We start from the raw sequence: 19149 nt of genomic DNA, 5'->3' as shown, positions 1-19149 counted from the left end.
AATACTTATGACTGTCTGCCATATTGCAGGCACTATCTTAAAATTTTAGAGTAGAACAGAACAGTCACTGATTTTATTCAGCTATGAAGAAAATAAGATAATGGAATAAGAGTATGAAGAACTTTAGAGAACTTTGGTTTGGCTGGATGTTTAGGGATTTAAAAATAAGAAGTCTGCTTGTTAGGTCTGAGCTAAAAGTCAGAACTTTCTTCCATTAGATATGGAATGTTATTGTACCTTGTGCCTTTAGCCCTTAATAGTACAGCTCTAATTGTATCTATTATTAAAGTATCAAGAGTATTTATGAAAATCACTATTTTTTTAAAAGCAGTAGAGCATAAGGTCTTAAAATTTTTTTCCGAAGGATTAAAAATGATGTTCAGAGAAAAAAAAAGAAGTCTGGTGTATAGGTGACAAAGAATTTTGGAAGTAACGTAAGTTACTATAGACAAATAGATAAAGAAGATGTGGTATACATATACAGTAGAATATTACTCAGCCATAAAAAAGAATGAGATCTTGCCATTTGCAGACAACATGGATAGACCTAAAAGGTCTATGCTAAGTGAAATAGGGTAGACAGAGAAAGGCAAACACCAAATTATGTCACTTATATGTGGCATCAAAAAAAAAAAAAATGGAACAAAACAGAGACAGACTCATAGATACAAAGAACAAACAGGTGGTTGTCAGAGGGGAGGGGAGTGGGGGGAGGGGGGAAATAGGTGAAGGGGAAATAGGTAAGCGGTACAAACTTAAAGTTATAAAATAAACAAGTCTCAAGGATATAAAGTACAGCATTGGGAATATAATAAATAGTATTGTAATAACTTTTCTATGGTGACAGATGGTGACTAGACTTATCATAGTAATTATTTCATAATATATAAAAATATCAAATCACTATGTTGTACACCTGAAACTAACATAATATTATAAGTCAATTATACCTCAACTTAAAAAATAATTTTAGGTAACAGTTTTACAAAAAGGAATTTCAGAATGGACCTTGAGTGAGAGCTTGCTTTTCAGGTGAATACTCACCAGAAGTCCCTCGCAGCAGGGAAGAGCTTTAGTAATAAGGTGAACAAAACGGTCTGCACATGGATAACATTCTCTTTTCATCAGCAACCCCAGGGCTTCCTCGATAAGTTTATGGTAGCAGGCATGGAGATTATACAAGTACTCAACAGCATGGACTTCTCTTCTCCAACGATTCCTTGGCTACTGCTAGGAATGAGTGCCCAATTTTGCAGTTGCATGACCAGCTCTGAGCTCTGCTATCATAATAGGGGAACCACCCAACCTCCCAGGCTGATTACACTGGGAATCTTTCATTATGGGGGTGGGGGTATGAGCAATTTGTGCTCCCTGGGACAGATATCTAACCTGGACTTAGATTTGTCTTCAATACCTGACATGTTTCTGTGGGCAGTATAAGCTGTGACTGAGTACAAACACTAGTCAACAACACTACCTGATGGAGAAACTGATTTTACAGCAAAAGAATTAGGGCAATGGGCTTATGCTCCTGGAATTCAGGGGTCCTACAATGATCACACATGACCCAGAAAAAGTTGGCCTTATGGAAAGTAAAATAATATATTAATGACTGAGAACTCTACTAAAACCTTCAAATGATCCTTTTCAATATTACAATCTTAGCTCAAAATGTCATCCAGAGTAGACATCCCTGGTCATACTAACTATATTGGAAGGGAAAAAGAAGAAAAGGGAAAAGAAATGTAAATGTTTGATTCCCTCACCTTTTTATTCAAGGATATCTATAATAGCAAGTAATAAGGTGTAAGTATACTTAAGGGCATAATGGTAAATACCAGAGAAAAAGAAGAAAAATAAAATAATTAACTAGAATAGAGTGTAAGAAGAAGGGAATGGAGGGCTGATGGAAGCTTAGCTTCTTTCATCATGACTTCTGAGAATCGGTAGACACTATCTGAAGAAATAGGACAGTGGGAGATTTTGTAAAGTTATTTTCTGAAATTTATATATTTTATATACCTTCTAACTTTAATGTATAAAATCATAGTGCATATATTGAAACATTAATTACTAAATAACATTAATTCATAATTTAAATTAGGTTAATATAGTAAATAAAATGTATTTTATATAAATATAAAATATATGAAAATAATGAATTAAAATCAAATACATTAAATTAATTTAATAAAAATGACATGACAGCTCCTTTTTATCCATGAGCTACTGTTCAGATTCCATAACATAGCACACCCTGTACTTTCTCATGTACTTTTCCAGACTACTCTCCCACTGCTGTATATCTTACAGTCTATGCTCCTTCAGTTGGACTAGCCACACATTTCCCAAAAGAGTAATTGTTTCATGACTTTTGTGCATGTTGTCATGCTATCCCATCTACCTCAAAGACTTCCTTTTCCCACTTTTGTGCCTCTCCTCCACTGGAATGTCCTTAGAAGCTCTATTTGAAAGCTTTCTTTTAAAGCTTAGTGATGCCTCTAGGTTAGATTGTTTCCTCTTTTATGCAGTTTTATTTAACATACAGGGTATGGTTTTATAGTTACTTACTTTTTGGTCCTTCTGTTTTCCCCTACTCAGTTGAATATTCCTGCATGGTAAAGACAAGGTTTTTGTTTTTTTTGTTTTTTTTTTGCAGTACGCGGGCCTCTCACTGTTGTGGCCTCTCCCATTTCGGAGCACAGGCTCCGGACGCGCAGGCTCAGCGGCCATGGCTCACAGGCCCAGCCGCTCCGCGGCATGTGGGATCTTCCCGGACCGGGGAACGAACCTGTGTCCTCTGCATCGGCAGGTGGATTCTCAACCACTGCGCCACCAGGGAAGCCCAAGACAAGGTTTTATACATACCTTTCATTTCCAAAACTTAGTACAGTCAAAACAAGTAATGAATAATCTAGAAGAGTGTTTATTATATATTTTCTTCATTGTTAAAATTTTATGTGAATAAAAATACTTATTTATAAGCAAAATCACACACACATCATGTAGATAGATATAGATGATACAGATATACATAGACACATATACATGCAAGACTTTAAGATCCTTGAAGGAAGACAATGTTTTTATCCTTGTTTATATACTCTGCAACATGTTGTATAGTATTTAACATGGAGTTGAAATTCAATAACTACTTGTTGGAAGAATGAATTAATTTCATTCATGGTCTTTGAAAAGAAAATAAAATTCTAATAACTTTAGCAATTATTTTGCTGATTTTATATGAAGAAGACTTTTCATTCACTCAGTAATACTACATTCTTCTCTAAAAGGTAAGTTGTCTTGCTCAAAAGGAGAGCCTGACATAGTCCATGGGAAGTTTCTTTTGTTTTAGATATACAGATAGATACATAAATAAGATATATGTATTTATATGTATATAAATACATATACCTTCTGGTATTCTAATGCCCTATACTTACATTATTAGTCTAATTACTTTAAAACCTCCAATAACACATCATTTGGTCAGATCAACCAACTCATATTCATGTAAGAACCAGTTATTCTTTACTGCCTCCTACAAAAAGGACTCTTATAAAAGGCAAAAGCTCACAATTACCCTCTAGTTAATCTACTATATTTCTTAAATTGAAAAAAGGTTGATTTCAAAGAGTTCATCATCTCAACCAGATCAGTATATCTTGAAATTTTGGGGGTTTTGTTTTGTTTTCCCCCAAATTGGATAATTACCCATCTTGGTGTCCCACCTTCCCATTGCATGCTTTATTAAGAATCCTCTTTATTCCTCTGTTAGCGCTAACTCCATCTGTTTCTTTTCCCCTTCCTACTTCTTTTTGTAGAGGCAGACTTTGTACACTATGCAGTCATCCCTTTCGTTGCATCCTTTCTTTTCTCTTTCTGTTACTGATTTCCACTTGGCCTGCATACAAAGGAGCAGCCCTTCATAAAGTTATGTTAGATGTTTCTTGATAGTATTATCCTAGTTAAAGAGGGTGTTTCAGAAGCTGAGAGGTTAGTCAATAATTCTACTAATTTTTATAAAGTAAGCTCTACGGAAGTGTTTATGGTGATTTGCAGATGGCTGCATAGAAACTGTACATCATGACCTCTGAGTAGTCCCACCAGTCAACATAACCTTCCTTGCTGTTATATCTCAGTGCATCACAAGAAATAGGTCAACACAGTTCACTATGTTCAGTATATAAACTGCCAACACCTCAAGAAACGGCCTTTTAAACAAATGTGATTCCAAAGCTAGATATTGTGAATTCTTTTTTTTTTTTTTTTTTTTTTTTGGCGGTACGTGGGCCTCTCACTGTTGTGGCCTCTCCCGTTGCGGAGCACAGGCTCCGGACGCGCAGGCTCAGTGGCCATGGCTCACGGACCCAGCCACTCAGCGGCATGTGGGATCTTCCCGGACCGGGGCACGAACCCGTGTCCCCTGCATCGGCACGCGGACTCTCAACCACTGCGCCACCAGGGAAGCCCTGTAAATTCTTAATTGGTCTTATAAAAGGTAAATGATGAGTTCCTCCTTGTTTTTCACATCTGCATTGATTTTGTGTCTTAAAGCAAAACAGAATCTGTTTGCAAAGTCTGTTCGGTTTGGGCTCTGTCTTTTATCTTTCTCTGTTTATTTCAAGTGAAAGGGGAAGTGTCTGAATAGGACACAAGCTCTAATATCATATGATCAAGATAAAAGCAGTCTTCTTTGTCATCCTAGATACCTTCATCAGCCACATGATTCAAGTTGTTACTGTGGACTCCTGTTCTCCATATTCACCATCCGAGCTGTAAGGATGTTCTCACACCCCTCAGTTCATGGCAGTACTGAGGGCAACCTACTAAAGCAACTCTTTTATTATTTCTTGGGCTCCTGATGAGCTTAAGCTATAAGGAGGTAAACTAAACTCCAAGCCAAAAAACCCCAACTTCAGTGTCTCTGCTGATCTTGCCCACAGTCTAGACTTTATAGTTTTAATCACAAATCAGATATGAAACACACAACAGGAGAAATGAGCATGGATTCTAAGGGTGCACTTGCAAAGAAAAGAAACTTCGAAACAAAAATGGACTTTGTAAAGAGAACTTTAAAAATCTGGCAAACCAAATAAATTTAAACACCTCTCGGCTCACTAGGGCAAATGCTAAGGCTATCAAAATAAGAAAAGAATCTGCTAAGCTTAAACTGACAATGTGGTTTCCCCTCTTCATCTCCCTGTTCACGAAAAACATTGACAAGATAGGCAAGTCTTTGGCAAGAAGTTCAAAAGAGGGAAAAGTAAAGAGTCTTTAATGATCACATAGCTGGATTCTTAAAAGGAATTGAGAATGGATTTAGGTTTCATCTCTGGTGACATCTTACTCTATTCATTTTGAAAATGTAATCACTCTAGTAGGTTCAATATTTTTCATTTACTTGCCCAGGATATTGTCCAAAGAATACATGAAAGACATCCTGGAAGGTATTTATGATGTAATTGCCTATCTGGTTATTGGTCTAAGATTTGAAGACGTGGTCCAAAGCTGAAAGTTAGCTGAGCCTAGAGAAGCAAAAACAAATGGCAACACATTCATTCATGTGGGGAACACATGAACAAAGCCAAAACCTTCAGAAAGAATGAGGACAATTAAATTGCAACACTTCTCTCATTCTCTTCTTTTGAGTGGAAAAGTCCTTTGGCTTAACTCTAATAAGGCTCACCATTGATGACTAGATTGTACCATGCACAATAAGATTTGTTTTATTGACCGTAGAATAGGAAACAACAGATATCTCACTGAGACCACATCACTGTTATTCTTTTTTTTTAGAAATTGTGTGTGTGAGTATATATATAGTAACTGTAGCAAACAACACACAGGAAAACCCCAAACATATAGGTTTATTTCTCATGAAAGTGCTTTCAAGTTTAATTCAGTGTGAAAGCCATTCCTGCAAAACCTAGTCAATATTAACCTAAACTCAATCCTAATATTAGCTAAAGATAAGGGAGGACATATAGTGTTTGAATTTTTTTTTCCTGAATTGTACAATATGAGTGAAAGCACTAGAGTCAGCATATCCCCTTTAAGATCAATGACCCTGGCAAAGCTAATCACCACAACCCTCTCACTTTAAATTTAAGAAGACTTTGGTAACTGGAAGGACCATAGGATTAACTGGCTGGAAAGATTAACCATGATAAAAGTGGTCTGGTGCTTCCAGGTTTGCCCTAAGCTACCTACTGGCCATTTGAAGAATATACTCTATGAGCCTATAAGCTGCATTACAAAGGGCTGGGAAATTCTTTCATAGATATTAGTTGTGGTGTAAGTGTAGGGAAAGATATTTCAGATCCTAATGAGCTTGTGCTTCTGGGGAAAATGCGGGGTGTTGTCAGGACCCTGGGTACTCAGTTGCCATGGGCCGGTCCTTGTAACCTTGTCTCATTTCTTTTCAAACCATCATCCAGATCTCCCGTTGAAGATGGAGTCATCTTTGGCTTCTAGACATCATTCTCCATCTAAGATCAACACTATGTTTACTAAAATGAAAATTAACATGAATTCAAACTGGTTTTTTGTTTTGTTTTTTTTTTTTGCTGTTTACATTTTGCCTATCCCTGTTTGTGACTGTCATTCTGTCCTCAGTCCAGGAATGTGTTTCTTACGTTTGCAACTGGGAACTCTCATCATCACAATACAATTCCTAGGCACACGTGAACTTTTTTCTGGCTTTCCTTTAATCCACCTCTTCCCGATCTCGTAAGTCTAAATTTACTTATCACTTGTGTTAGAATAACAAATACATCACACAAGCCAAGATGTAATTAGCATATTTTCTGAAGTTATGTGACGTTGAATGGAAAATTCTGCTAGTGCACATGTAAATAGATATAACTATTCAGACCCATGAAGCTGTTTATACACTTTGTCTCAGAAATAGCATTTCTGGGAATTTATCCTTAAAAAATATAATTCAGCAGATGTGACAACAAACAAAAACAAAGACAGCATTTATTTATTTATTTATTTGCAATTCTAATATTTTAATGTCTCTCTGTTTTCACAGTTTTCAGGCAATGTAAGCATTTTAGGAAATATAAAAGACTGCCAAGCCGTCTGAGCCTTAAAACTAAGAGATTTTGACCAGTTGGTCTCCTTGTAAGTTTAGAAACCATATCAGTTAAAACTAGGTTTCACAGAAAATGGCAGAAACATCAAGACAATAACAAATTAAACAAAATGGGTAGAAATTAATTCTCCCCGATGTAAAAGTAGGTAAATACAGATAATCCAATGTGGATGAGACATATCCATGACCACTGGGTCACAGCTCCTTTTTCTTTTTTTTTTTTTAAACATATTTACTGGAGTATAATTGCTTTACAATGTTGTTGTTAGTTTCTGCTGTATAACAAAGTGAATCAGCTATATGTATACATACATCACCATATCTCTCCCTCTTGCATATCCCTCTCACACTCCCTATCCCACCCCTCTAGATGGTCACAAAGCATGGAGCTGATCTCCCTGTGCTATGCAGCTGCTTCCCACTAGCTATCTATACTACATTTCGTAGTGTATGTACGTCAATGTCACATGTCACTCTCTCACTTTGTCCCAGCTTATCGTTCCCCCTCTCCATGTCCTCAAGTCCATTCTCTATGTCTGTGTCTTTATTCCTGTCCTGTCCCTAGGTTTTTCAGAACCATTTTGTTTTTTATTAGATTCCATATATATGTGTTAGCATACGGTATTTGTTTTTCTCTTTCTGACTTACTTCACTCTGTATGACAGACTCTAGGTCCATCCACCTCACTTACAAATAACTCAATTTCGTTTCATTTTATGGCCGAGTAATATTCCATTATATATATGTGCACTGACGATGGACGCTTAGGTTGCTTCCATGTCCTGACTATTGTAAATAGAGCTGCAATGAACATTGTGGTACATGACTCTTTTTGAATTATGGTTATCTCAGGATATACACCCAGTAGTGGGATTGCTGGGTCATATGGTAGTTCTAGTTTTAGTTTTTTAAGAAACCTCCACACTGTTCTCCATAGTGGCTGTGTCAACTTACATTCCCACTAGCAGTGCAAGAGAGTTCCCTTTTCTCCACACCCTCTCCAGCATTTACCGTTTGTAGATTTTTTGATGATGGCCATTCTGACTGGTGTGAGATGTAGATACCTCATTGTAGTTGTTTGTTTTTAAATTTTTTTTCTTTTTTTTTTTTGCGATACACGGGCCTCTCACTGTTGTGGCCTCTCCCGTTGCAGAGCACAGGCTCCGGACGCGCAGGCTCAGCGGCCGTGACTCATGGGACCAGCCGCTCCGCGGCATGTGGGATCTTCCCGGACTGGGGTACAAACCCGTGTTCCCTGCATCGGCACGCGGACTCTCAACCACGGCACCACCAGGGAAGCCCCCTCATTGTAGTTTTGATTTGCATTTCTCTAAAGATTAGTGATGTTGAGCATCCTTTAATGTGCTTGTTAGCAATCTGTATATCTTCTTTGGAGCAATGTCTATTTAGGTTTTCTGCCTATTTTTGGATTGGGTTGTTTGTTTTTTTGCTATTGAGCCTCATGAGCTGCTTGTATATTTTAGAGATTAATCCTTTGTCAGTTTCTTTGTTTGCAAATATTTTCTCCCAGTCTGAGGGTTGTCTTTCTGCCTTGCTTATGGTTTCCTTTGCTGTGCAAAAGATTTTAAGTTTTATTAGGTCCCATTTGTTTATTTTTGTTTTTATTTTCATTTCTCTAGGAGGTGGGTCAAAAAGGATCTTTCTGTGATTTATCTCATAGAGTGTTCTGCTTCTGTGTTCCTCTAAGAGTTTTATACTGTCTGGTCTTACATGCAGGTCTTTGATCCATTTTGAGTTTATTTTTGTGTATGGTGTTAGAAGTGTTCTAATTTCATTCCTTTACATGGAGCTGTCCAGTTTCCCCAGCACTACTTATTGAAGAGGCTGTCTTTTCTCCATTGTATATTCTTGCCTCCTTTATCAAAAATAAGGTGACCATATATGCGTGGATTTATCTCTGGGCTTTCTATCCTGTTCCATTGACCTATATTTCTGTTTTTGTGCCAGTACCATAATGTCTTTACTACGGTAGCTTTGTAGTCTAGTCTGAAGTCAGGGAGCCTAATTCCTCCAGCTCCATATTTCTTTCTCAAGATAGCTTGGCTTTTGGGGGTCTTTTTTGTTTCCATACAAATTGTGAAACTTTTTGTTCTAGTTCTATGAAAAATGTCACTGGTAGTTTGACAGCGACTGCACTGAATCTGTAGATTGCTTTGGGTAGTATAGTCATTTTCACTATGTTGATTCTTCCAATCCAAGAACATGGTATATCTCTCCATCTGTTTGTATCATCTTTAATTTCTTTCATCAGTGTCTTATAATTTTCTGCATACAGGTCTTTTGTCTCCTTAGGTAGGTTTATTCCTAGATATTTTATTCTTTTTGTTGTAATGGTAAATGGGAGTATTTCCTTAATTTCTCTTTCAGATTTTTCATCACTAGTGTATAGGAATGCAAGAGATTTCTGTGCATTAATTTTGTATCCTGCTGCTTTACCAAATTCATTGATTAGCTTAGTAGTTTCCTAGTAGCATCTTTAGGAGTCTCTATGTATAGTATCATGTCATGTGCAAACAGTGAGTTTTACTTCTTCTTTTCCAATTGGGATTCTTTTTATTTCTTTTTATTCTCTGACTGCTGTGGCTAAAACTTCCAAAACTATGTTGAATAATAGCAGTGAGAGTGGGCAGCCTTGTCTTTTTCCTATTCTTAATGGAAATGGTTTCACTTTTTCACCGTTGAGAATGATGTTGGCTGTGGGGTTGTCATATATGGCCTTTATTATGTTGAGATAAGTTCCCTCTATGCCTACTTTCTGGAGGGTTTTAATCATAAATGGGTGTTGAATTTTGTTGAAAGCTTTTTCTGCATCTATTGAGATTATCATATATATATATTTGTGTGTGTGTGTGTGTGTGTGTGTGGTACGCGGGCCTCTCAGTATTGTGGCCTCTCCCGTTGCGGAGCACAGGCTCCAGACGTGCAGGCTCAGTGGCCATGGCTCATGGGCCTAGCTGCTCTGTGGCATGTGGGATCTTCCCGGACCAGGGCACGAACCCATGTCCCCTGCATTGGCAGGCGGACTCTCAACCACTGCGCCACCAGGGAAGCCCTATCATATGTTTTTATTTCAGTTTGTTAATATGGTGTATCACATTGATTAATCTGCGTATGTTGAAGAATCCTTGCATTCCTGGGATAAACCCCACTTCAACATGGCATATGATCCATTTAATGTGCTCCTGGATTCTGTTTGCTAGTATTTTGTTGAGGATTTTTGTGTGATGAACACATCAGGGATATTGGCCTGTGGTTTTCTTTCTTTGGGACATCTTTGTCTGGTTTTGGTATCAGGGTGATGGTGGCCTTGTAGAATGACTTAGGGAGTGTTCCTTCCTGTGCCATATTTTCGAAGAGTTTGAGAAGGATGGGTGGTAGTTCTTCTCTAACTGTTCGATAGAATTCGCCTGTGAAGGCATCTGGTCCTGGGCTTTTGTTTGTTGGAAGAATTTTAATCTTCCAACTGATTTTTAATCAGTTTCAATTTCAGTGCTTGTGATTGGTCTGTTCATATTTTCTGTTTCTTCCTGGTTCAGTCTTGGAAAGTTGTGGTTTTCTAAGAATTTATCCATTTCTTCCAGATTGTCCATTTTACTGGAATATAGTTGCTTGTAGTAATCTCACATGATCCCTTGTATTTCTGCAGTGTCACTTGTTACTTCTGTGTTTTCATTTCTATTTCTGTTGATTTGAGTCCTCTCCCTTTTTTTCTTATGAGTCTGGCTAATGGTTTATCAATTTTGTTTATCTTCTCAAGAACCAGCTTCTAGTTTTATTGATCTTTGCTATTGTTTCCTTCATTTCTTTTTCATTTATTTCTGATCTGATCTTTATGATTTCTTTCCTTCTGCTAACTTTGGGGTTTTTTTGTTCTTTCTCTAATTGCTTTAGGTGTAAGGTTAATTTGTTTATTTGAGATTTTTCTTGTTTCTTGAGGTAGGATTGTATTGCTATAAACTTCCCTCTTAGAACTGCTTTTGCTACATCCCATGTTTTGGGTCGTCGTGTTTTCATTGTCATTTGTTTCTAGGTATTTTTTGATTTCCTCTTTGATTTCTTCAGTGATCTCTTGGTTATTAAGTAGTGTATTGTTTAGCCTCCATGTGTTTATATTTTTTACAGATATTTTCCTGTAATTTATATCTAGTCTCATAACCTTGTGGTTAGAAAAGATACTTGATACAATTTCACGTTTCTTAAATTTACCAAAGCTTGATTTGTGACCTAAGGTATGATCTTTACTGGAGAATGTTCCATGAGCACTTGAGAAGAAAGTGTATTCTGTTATTTTTGGATGGAATGTTGTATAAATATCAATTAAGTCCATCTTGTTTAATGTCTCATTTGAAGCTTGTTTTCCTTTATTTATTTTCATTTTGGATGATCTGTCCATTGGTGAAAGTGGGGTGTTAAAGTCCCCTATTACTGTGTCACTGTCGATTTCCCCTTTTATTGCTGTTAGCATTTGCCTTATGTATTGGGGTGCTCCTATTCTGGATGCATAAATATTTACCATTGTTATATCTTCTTCTTGGATTGAGCCCTTGATCATTATGTAGTGTCCTTCTTTGTCTCTTGCAATAGTCTTTATTTTAAAGTCTATTTTGTCTGATATGAGAATTGCTACTCCAGCTGTCTTTTGATTTCCATTTCCATGCAATATCTTTGTCCATCCACTCACTTTCAGTTTGTTTGTGTTCCTAGGTCTGAAGTGGGTCTTTTGTAGACAGCATATATATGGGTCCTGTTTTTGTATCCATTCAGCCAGTCTATGTCTTTTGGTTGGAGCATTTAATCCATTTACATTTAAGATAATTATCAATATGTATGTTCCTATGACCATTTTCTTAATTGTTTTGGGTTTGTTATTGTAGGTCCTTTCCTTCTCTTGTGTTTCCTGCCTAGAGAAGTTCCTTTAGCATTTGTTGTAAAGTTGGTTTGGTTGTGCTGAATTCTCTCAGCTTTTGCTTGTCTGTAAAGGTTTTAATTTCTCTGTCAGATCTGAATGAGATCCTTGCTGGGTAGAGTAATCTTGGTTGTAGGTTTTTCCCTTTCATCACTTTAAATATGTCCTCCACTCCCTTCTGGCTTGCAGAGTTTCTGCTGAAAGATCAGCTGTTAACGTTATGGGGATTCCCTTGTATGTTATTTGTTGCTCTTTCCTTGATGCTTTTAATAGTTTTTCTTTGTATTTAATTTTTCATAGTTTGATTAATACGTGTCTTTCATGTTTCTCCTTGGATTTATCCTGTATGGGACTCTCTGCGCTTCCTGGAGTAGATTGACCATTTCCTTTTCCATATTACAGACATTTTCAACTATAATCTCTTCAAATATTTTCTCAGTACCTTTCTTTTTCTCTTCTTCTTCTGGGACCCGTATAATTCGAATGTTGGTGCGTTTAATGTTGTCTCTGAGGTCTCTAAGACTGTCCTCAATTCTTTTCATTCTTTTTTCTTTATTCTGCTCTGTGGTAGTTATTTCCACTGTTTTATCTTCCAGGTCACTTATCCGTTCTTCTGCCTCAGTTATTCGGCTACTGATTCGTTCTAGAGAATTTTTAATTTCATGTACTGTGTTGTTCATCATTGTTTATTTGCTCTTTAGTTCTTCTGGGTCCTTGTTAAATGTTTCTTGTATTTTCTCCATTGTATTTCCAAGATTTTGGATCATCTTTACTATCATTACTCTGAATTCTTTTTCAGGTAGACCCTCTACTTCCTCTTCATTTGTTTGTTCTGCTGGGTTTTTACTTTGCTCCTTCATCTGCTTTGTGTTTCTCTGTCTTCTCATTTTGCTTAACTTACTGTGTTTGGGGTCTCCTTTTCGCAGGCTGCAGGTTCGTAGTTCCCGTTGTTTTTGGTGTCTTCCCCCAGTGGGTAAGTCTGGTTCAGTGGCTTGTGTAGGCTTACTGATGGAGGGGACTGGTGCCTGTGTTCTAGTGGATGAGGCTGGATCTTGTCTTTCTGGTGGGCAGGACCACGTCTGGTGGTGTGTTTTGGGGTGTCTGTGAACTTAGTATGATTTTAGGTAGCCTCTCTGCTAATGGGTGGGGTTGTGTTCCTGTCTTGCTAATTGTTTGGCATGGCATGTCCAGCACTGGAACTTGCTGGTCATTGAGTGAAGCTGGGTCTTAGCACTGAGACAGAGATCTCTGGGAGAGCTCTCTCCTATTGCTATTGTGTGGGGCCGGGAGGTCTCTGGTTGTCCAATGTCCTGAACTCAGCTCTGCAACCTCAGAGGCTCTGGCCTGACACCTGGCCAGAGCACCAAGACCCTGTCAGTCACACGGCTCAGTAGAAAAGTGAGAAAAAAAGAAATTATATATATAATGTAAAATAAAATAATATAAAGTTATTAAAATAATTTTTTTAATTATTAAAATTAAAAAATTATAAAAGTAATTTAAAAAAAGAAGAGAGCAACCAAACCAATAAACAAATCCAATGATAACAAGTGCTAAAAACTACACTAAGATAAACATAAAAATCAGAAACTAGTCAGTCCCATACAGCAAACCCCAAGTCTACAGTTGTTCCCAAAGTCCACCACCTGAATTTTGGGATGATTCATTGTCTATTCAGGTATTCCACAGATGCAGGGTACATCAAGTTGATTGTGGAGATTTAATCCGCTGCTCCTGACACTGCATGAAGAAATTTCCCTTTCTCTTCTTCCTTTGCACAGCTCCTGGGGTTTAGCTTTAGATTTGGCCATGCCTCTGCATGTATGTCGCCCTCTGGTGTCTGTTCTTCGCCCAGATAGGAGTGGGTTAAAGGAGCACTGATTAAGGGGCTCACTCAGGTCGGTGGGAGGGTGGGGTATGGAATGCAGGGTGAGCCTGCAGCGAAAGAGGCCAACGTGACATTGCTGCAGCCTGAGGTGTGCCGTGTGTTCTCCTGGGGATGTTGTCCCTCGATCACAGGACCCTGGCAGTGGTGGGCTGCACAGGGTCCTGGGAGGGGAGGTGTGGATAGTGACCTGTTCTTGGACACAGGTTTCTTGGTGGCGGCAGCAGCAGCCTGAGCGTCTCATGCCCATCTCTGGTGTCTGTACTGATAGCCGCAGCTCGTGCCTGTCTCTGAAGCTCATTTAGGAGGTTTTCTGAATCTCCTCTCCTTGCGCATCCTGAAACAATGGTTCCTTGCCTCTTAGGCAGGTCCAGAGTTTTTCCCAGACTCCCTCCTGGCTAGCTCTGGTGCACTAGCCCCCTTCAGGCTGTGTTCACGCAGCCAACCCCAGTCCTCTCCCTGGGGTCTGACCTCCAACACCGGAGCCTCAGCTCTCAGCCCCCAACTGCCCCAGCGGGTGAGCAGACAAGCCTCTTGGGCTGGTGAGCGCTGGTCGGCACCGATCCCCTGTGTGGGAATCTTTCCACTTTGCCCTCTGCACCCCTGTTGCTGTGCTCTCCTCCGTGGCTCTGAAGCTTCCCCCCTGCCCAACCCCTGTTTCCACCAGTGAAGGTATTTCCTAGTGTGTGGAAACCTTTCCTCCTTCACAGCTCCCTCCCAGAAGGGCAGGTGCCATCCCTATTCTTTTGTCTCTTTTTTTTCTTTTTTCTTTTGCCCTACCCAAGTACATGGGGGTGTTTCTCGCCTTTTGGGAAGTCTGAGGTCTTCTGTCAGCATTCAGTAGGTGTTCTGTAGGAGTTGTTCCACATGTAGATGTATTTCTGATCTATTTGTGGGGAGGAAGGTGATCTCCACATCTTACTCCTCTGCCATCTTGAAAGTCTCCAAATACAGCATTTATAAAACATTCACTGTTAATTATTTATAAGCTATTAAAAGCTATTCAAATGTCCAAATATAGGAGAGCAGCTAAGTAGGTATTACATCATTGAATAGGATAGTTAGGTAGACATTTAAAAATATAATGATTAAGACGATATAGGAAACCAGAGTATTATCAATGTAGTGGTAATTTAAAAGCATTATACAAAAGAATATGCTGTTTTATAATTTTAATAAAATTAAATATAACTATGCAGATCAGAAATAGATGGTAATATGCAAAAGTGGAAAGAGTTGCTGTGCTAAATAAAGTTGTTAGTGAAACTTTTTTTTCAGAAATTATTACTGTCACTACGTTTTTTGTTTGACTTTTAATTTTATTGATATTTTTAATTAGTAAAAGATGTTAATTTCCATGTATCAAATCTGTTTGTGTATTCTTCTTTTAACTATTTTTATATAAAAGGCTCTGGGATCCCCAGAGTGGGGTTGAGCTGAGGAACTCAGGCCCTTTGGCCTAATTGTTGCCCCAAATAATTGTTGGTCAGGTATCTCAGTGTAAATTTTTTTCTAGCCCCTTAAATGTATATTTTAAAACTAGGGTAAATAGAACAGACTTGTTTGGCTTTTAATGTTGGGGACCAGTAGGGGGTCCCTTTTGGCCCATTTAACCTTAGGTAGTATAGAAATATTAAAACCTTGTGTTTTAATCACATAAATGTCCATTTTATTTATCCCATTTTAAATAACCATCTAAAGATGTCTTTATTCATTTGAGATAATTCCTTTAAAAGTTCTACCTTGTTGGAAATAGTATCTAGGCTTTCCTTACAGGATTTTTCCTGTTAAAGTTAATTGTTCTAATGCTTTATTAGCATCTGTAAGACACATTGAGGGGAAGCAAAGACCACAAATGAAGCTTCCTAATCCAGTTTTACTTGTTTTACAGTAAAGAAGTTCTTAGGTTAACCATTAGATATACCTATCCTTTCTTCCATCTTTAGTTTGATTTTTGTTTTATAGGTACCAATAAAACAGCTGTTTATGAGAGCGCTCTAGAGTCAATTTGTTAGTTTCTCCAATTTAAAGGATCCATCATTTGGCCATTAATAAACTACATATTAATAGTGATTCAAACCAATAAAATGCAAGAGACCTCCCCATAAGCGTGTGGGGAGGATGTCACCTAAATAAAATCCAGAGAGTTTACTCTCAAGAAATAGCACAGCAGAGGCCAAGTTTTCAAAACACATGCACACACATCCTAAGAAGATCAGGTAGAACATTTACATCTCAACGACACAGGAAGAGGAATGCAAGTTTCCCCTAAAAGGCCTTTGTTTAAAGTCAGAATTCTGAAAAGATATTTTTATCAAGCCAGCTTTTTTTTTTTTCTTCTAACTGTACATGCAAAAATAGCAATTTTTGGAATATCGAAGAACTCCAATTTGGCCATTTAGGTTGAGTTCTCTTTTAGTATAATTTCCCCCATTAACTGGGTACTTGTAAGTATGGGCTCTGTATGTGTTGTACATGAATCTGGCTGGGGTGTTAGCTGGAGGTTGGTTTTCTGATGCCCCTCCTTTCTGTGTTTGAGAGATTCTATCTCTCACTGTAAGTTGAATTGTCAGGGATAAAATTTACTAGTGAAATTGTGTGGTGGCCAGTGTGCTGTCTGTGAGCTTCACTCCTCTAGGTGTCACCCCAGAGTCGTTTCAGCCCTCTTATGTGACTCAGTTTCTCCCTTTGGTAGTCTAAGACCACCGCGGTGCTCGGATTGCTGAATGGCCAGTTCTTATCCGCGACAGCTGGACCAGCGTTTTAATTAATGAGTGGGCTTCCCTATGGGACCACTGTACGGTATGAGGACTCTTTCTCCGCCACTCCTGTAAATTTCTCAGTCGTCTGAGAAAGCCATGACCAGTCAGGAGGAGAGTCTTGTCCCTTTTCTTCGGAGCAACGCTCTCATGTAATACCTTCACTTTTATAGCGACAAATTCTATTAAGGCAGCCGAATTGAAGAAAAGCATCAGATCAGCCTCTTACCTAACCACACAGCACAGGCCACTCAGTCTCCTGCAGCTGAGCAAATTCTGGTATCCTAAAAACCAGGCCCCCGCCAGTATCTTTCACCGGGGTGTGTATTGCCCTGGCATCTTTCAACCGGGGTCCCTTCCAGTATCTTTCAGCTGGGAGGAGGCAGGTACCCGCTACACCGCCAAATAAATCTCAGGATCATCAACCAACATGGGAGATCCAAGAACCCGGAGAGACTTACCCAAATTCGTCTGGACTCTCCGAGGAAGTGGATGAGTGCAAGGGGCTTCTGCTGGTACCAAGGCTCCAGTTCCTTGTAGAGTTCAGGTGAAGGAGAGAAGTCCACTCTGGGTCCCTTATTTGTGGTCACCATAACTGTTGACTTAAAAAAAAAAAATGCACAACGTGAGAGTTGCGAGTTACGTTTTATTTGGGGCAAAATGAGGGCTGCAGCCCAGAGACACCGTTTCAGATAACTGAGAAACTGCTCTGAGGAAGCAGAGCCAGGATATAGAGGAGTTTTGCAACAAAGGACAGGTCATTGGGAACATCAAAAGATTATTGTTAATTAAAGAAAATCAGGTATCTCAAGTTAAGGAATTTAGTGCTTTTCTATGTATGGGAAGATGCAAGAGTCTGGGTTCACTGAAATCATTCCTTTGATATGCACCTTAGCTATCTGGGGCCTGTATTTTCACATCCTGAGTTTCCTCAGAGCTCACCGCAGGGAGTTGGCTGCAGTCTGATGGCTGCTAGATGGCAGGTATTCTTTTCAGCCCTGAGTTTCCTCAGGGTTCACCAGCTCACTTTGGAGGGCTGCAATCATTGGTGACTATGACATCCTTTGTTTATTGGTACGCCAGGAAATATTCTATTTATAAATATTCCATTTATCACTCCTTCAAGTTATTAAAGCTTAAATCTGTACTAGGAATTTCATTATACCCTGTCCATAAGAATACACACATAAATTGTTTCACCTAAACCATCTGAGGGTAAATTAAAGATGTTTGCTTGTTTACTGTAAATACTTTGGTATTTCCCTAGAAAAAGAATGCTTTCTTATATAGCCACAGTACAATGACCAAAATCAGAAAAATTCACATTGCCTATTACTATTACCTAATCTATAACCCATATTCTAATTCTGTCAAATGTCCCAGTACTGTTCTTATAACTATTTTTGTTTTCCTTGGTATTTAGGATCTAATCCAGGATCATGCAATAGTACGTTTACTCCCCATTTAAGGAGTGTCCTTCACTTGGGTGTTTCTAGATCTTTTGCCATGACTAGACTCAAGCTAAGTGTTTTAGTAGGGATACCACAGAAATGATGAAGTAAATGTCTATACTTCTTTTTGTACTGCTAATACAAAGATAAATATTTTTTAAATTCTTTAATTTTATGTAACCACACTCACAAAATGTTTTATTTATCTTTTACAGTAGGTCCTTGTTTGTTATCTATTTAAAATATAGCAGTGTGTACATGTCAATCCCAAACTCCCAATCTATCCCTCCCCCACCCTTCCCCCGAAGACATACAGATAGCCAAGAGGCACCTGAAAAGATGCTCAACATCGCTAATTATTAGAGGAATTTAAATCAAAACTACAGTGAGGGCTTCCCTGGTGGCGCAGTGGTTGACAGTCCGCCTGCCGATGCAGGGGACACGGGTTCGTGCCCCGATCCGGGAAGATCCCACATGCTGCAGAGCGGCTGGGCCCGTGAGCCATGGCCGCTGAGCCTGCGCGTCCGGAGCCTGTGCTCCGCAGCGGGAGAGGCCACAACAGTGAGAGGCCCGCGTACCACAACAAAACAAAACAAAAAACTACAATGAGATATCACCTCACACCAGTCAGAATAGCCATCATCAAAAAATCTACAAACAATAAATGCTGGAGAGGGTGTAGAGAAAAGGGAACCCTCCTACACTGTTGGTGGGAATGTAAATTGATACAGGCACTATGGGGAACAGTATGGAAGTTCCTTAAAAAACTGAAGACAGGGCTTCCCTGGTGTCGCAGTGGTTAAGAATCAACCTGCCAATGCAGGGGAAACGGGTTCGAGCCCTGGTCCGGGAAGATCCCACATGCCGTGGAGCAACTAAGCCCGTGCACCACAGCTACTGAGCCTGTGCTCTAGAGCCCGCGAGCCACAACTCCTGAAGCCCGTGCGTCTAGAGCCAGTGCTCTGCAGCTAGAGAAGCCACAGCAATGAGAAGCCCGTGCACCGCAATGAAGAGCAGCCCCCGCT

At 39.1% G+C, this 19149-nt stretch overlaps 1 long non-coding RNA gene across 1 annotated transcript in view; it reads right to left on the bottom strand.

Moving 5' to 3' along the window:
• Window positions 1-5267: 5267 nt before the first annotated feature.
• Window positions 5268-19149, bottom strand: part of LOC149750009 (uncharacterized) — a 445365-nt gene continuing 431483 nt past the window's right edge. The window contains exon 3 of the long non-coding RNA XR_016392011.1: window positions 5268-17275. This is a non-coding gene — a long non-coding RNA (uncharacterized LOC149750009). The remainder of the gene's footprint in view (window positions 17276-19149) is intronic.

This window comes from Delphinapterus leucas, chromosome 2 (genome assembly GCF_059928025.1).
Source record: "Delphinapterus leucas isolate spDelLeu-1000000601 "Yukka" chromosome 2, BTC_Dleu_Yukka2, whole genome shotgun sequence".
NCBI classification, from domain to species: domain Eukaryota; kingdom Metazoa; phylum Chordata; class Mammalia; order Artiodactyla; family Monodontidae; genus Delphinapterus; species Delphinapterus leucas.
Note: the sequence above shows the minus strand (reverse complement) of the source record. Positions and strands in the feature narration are given on the sequence as shown.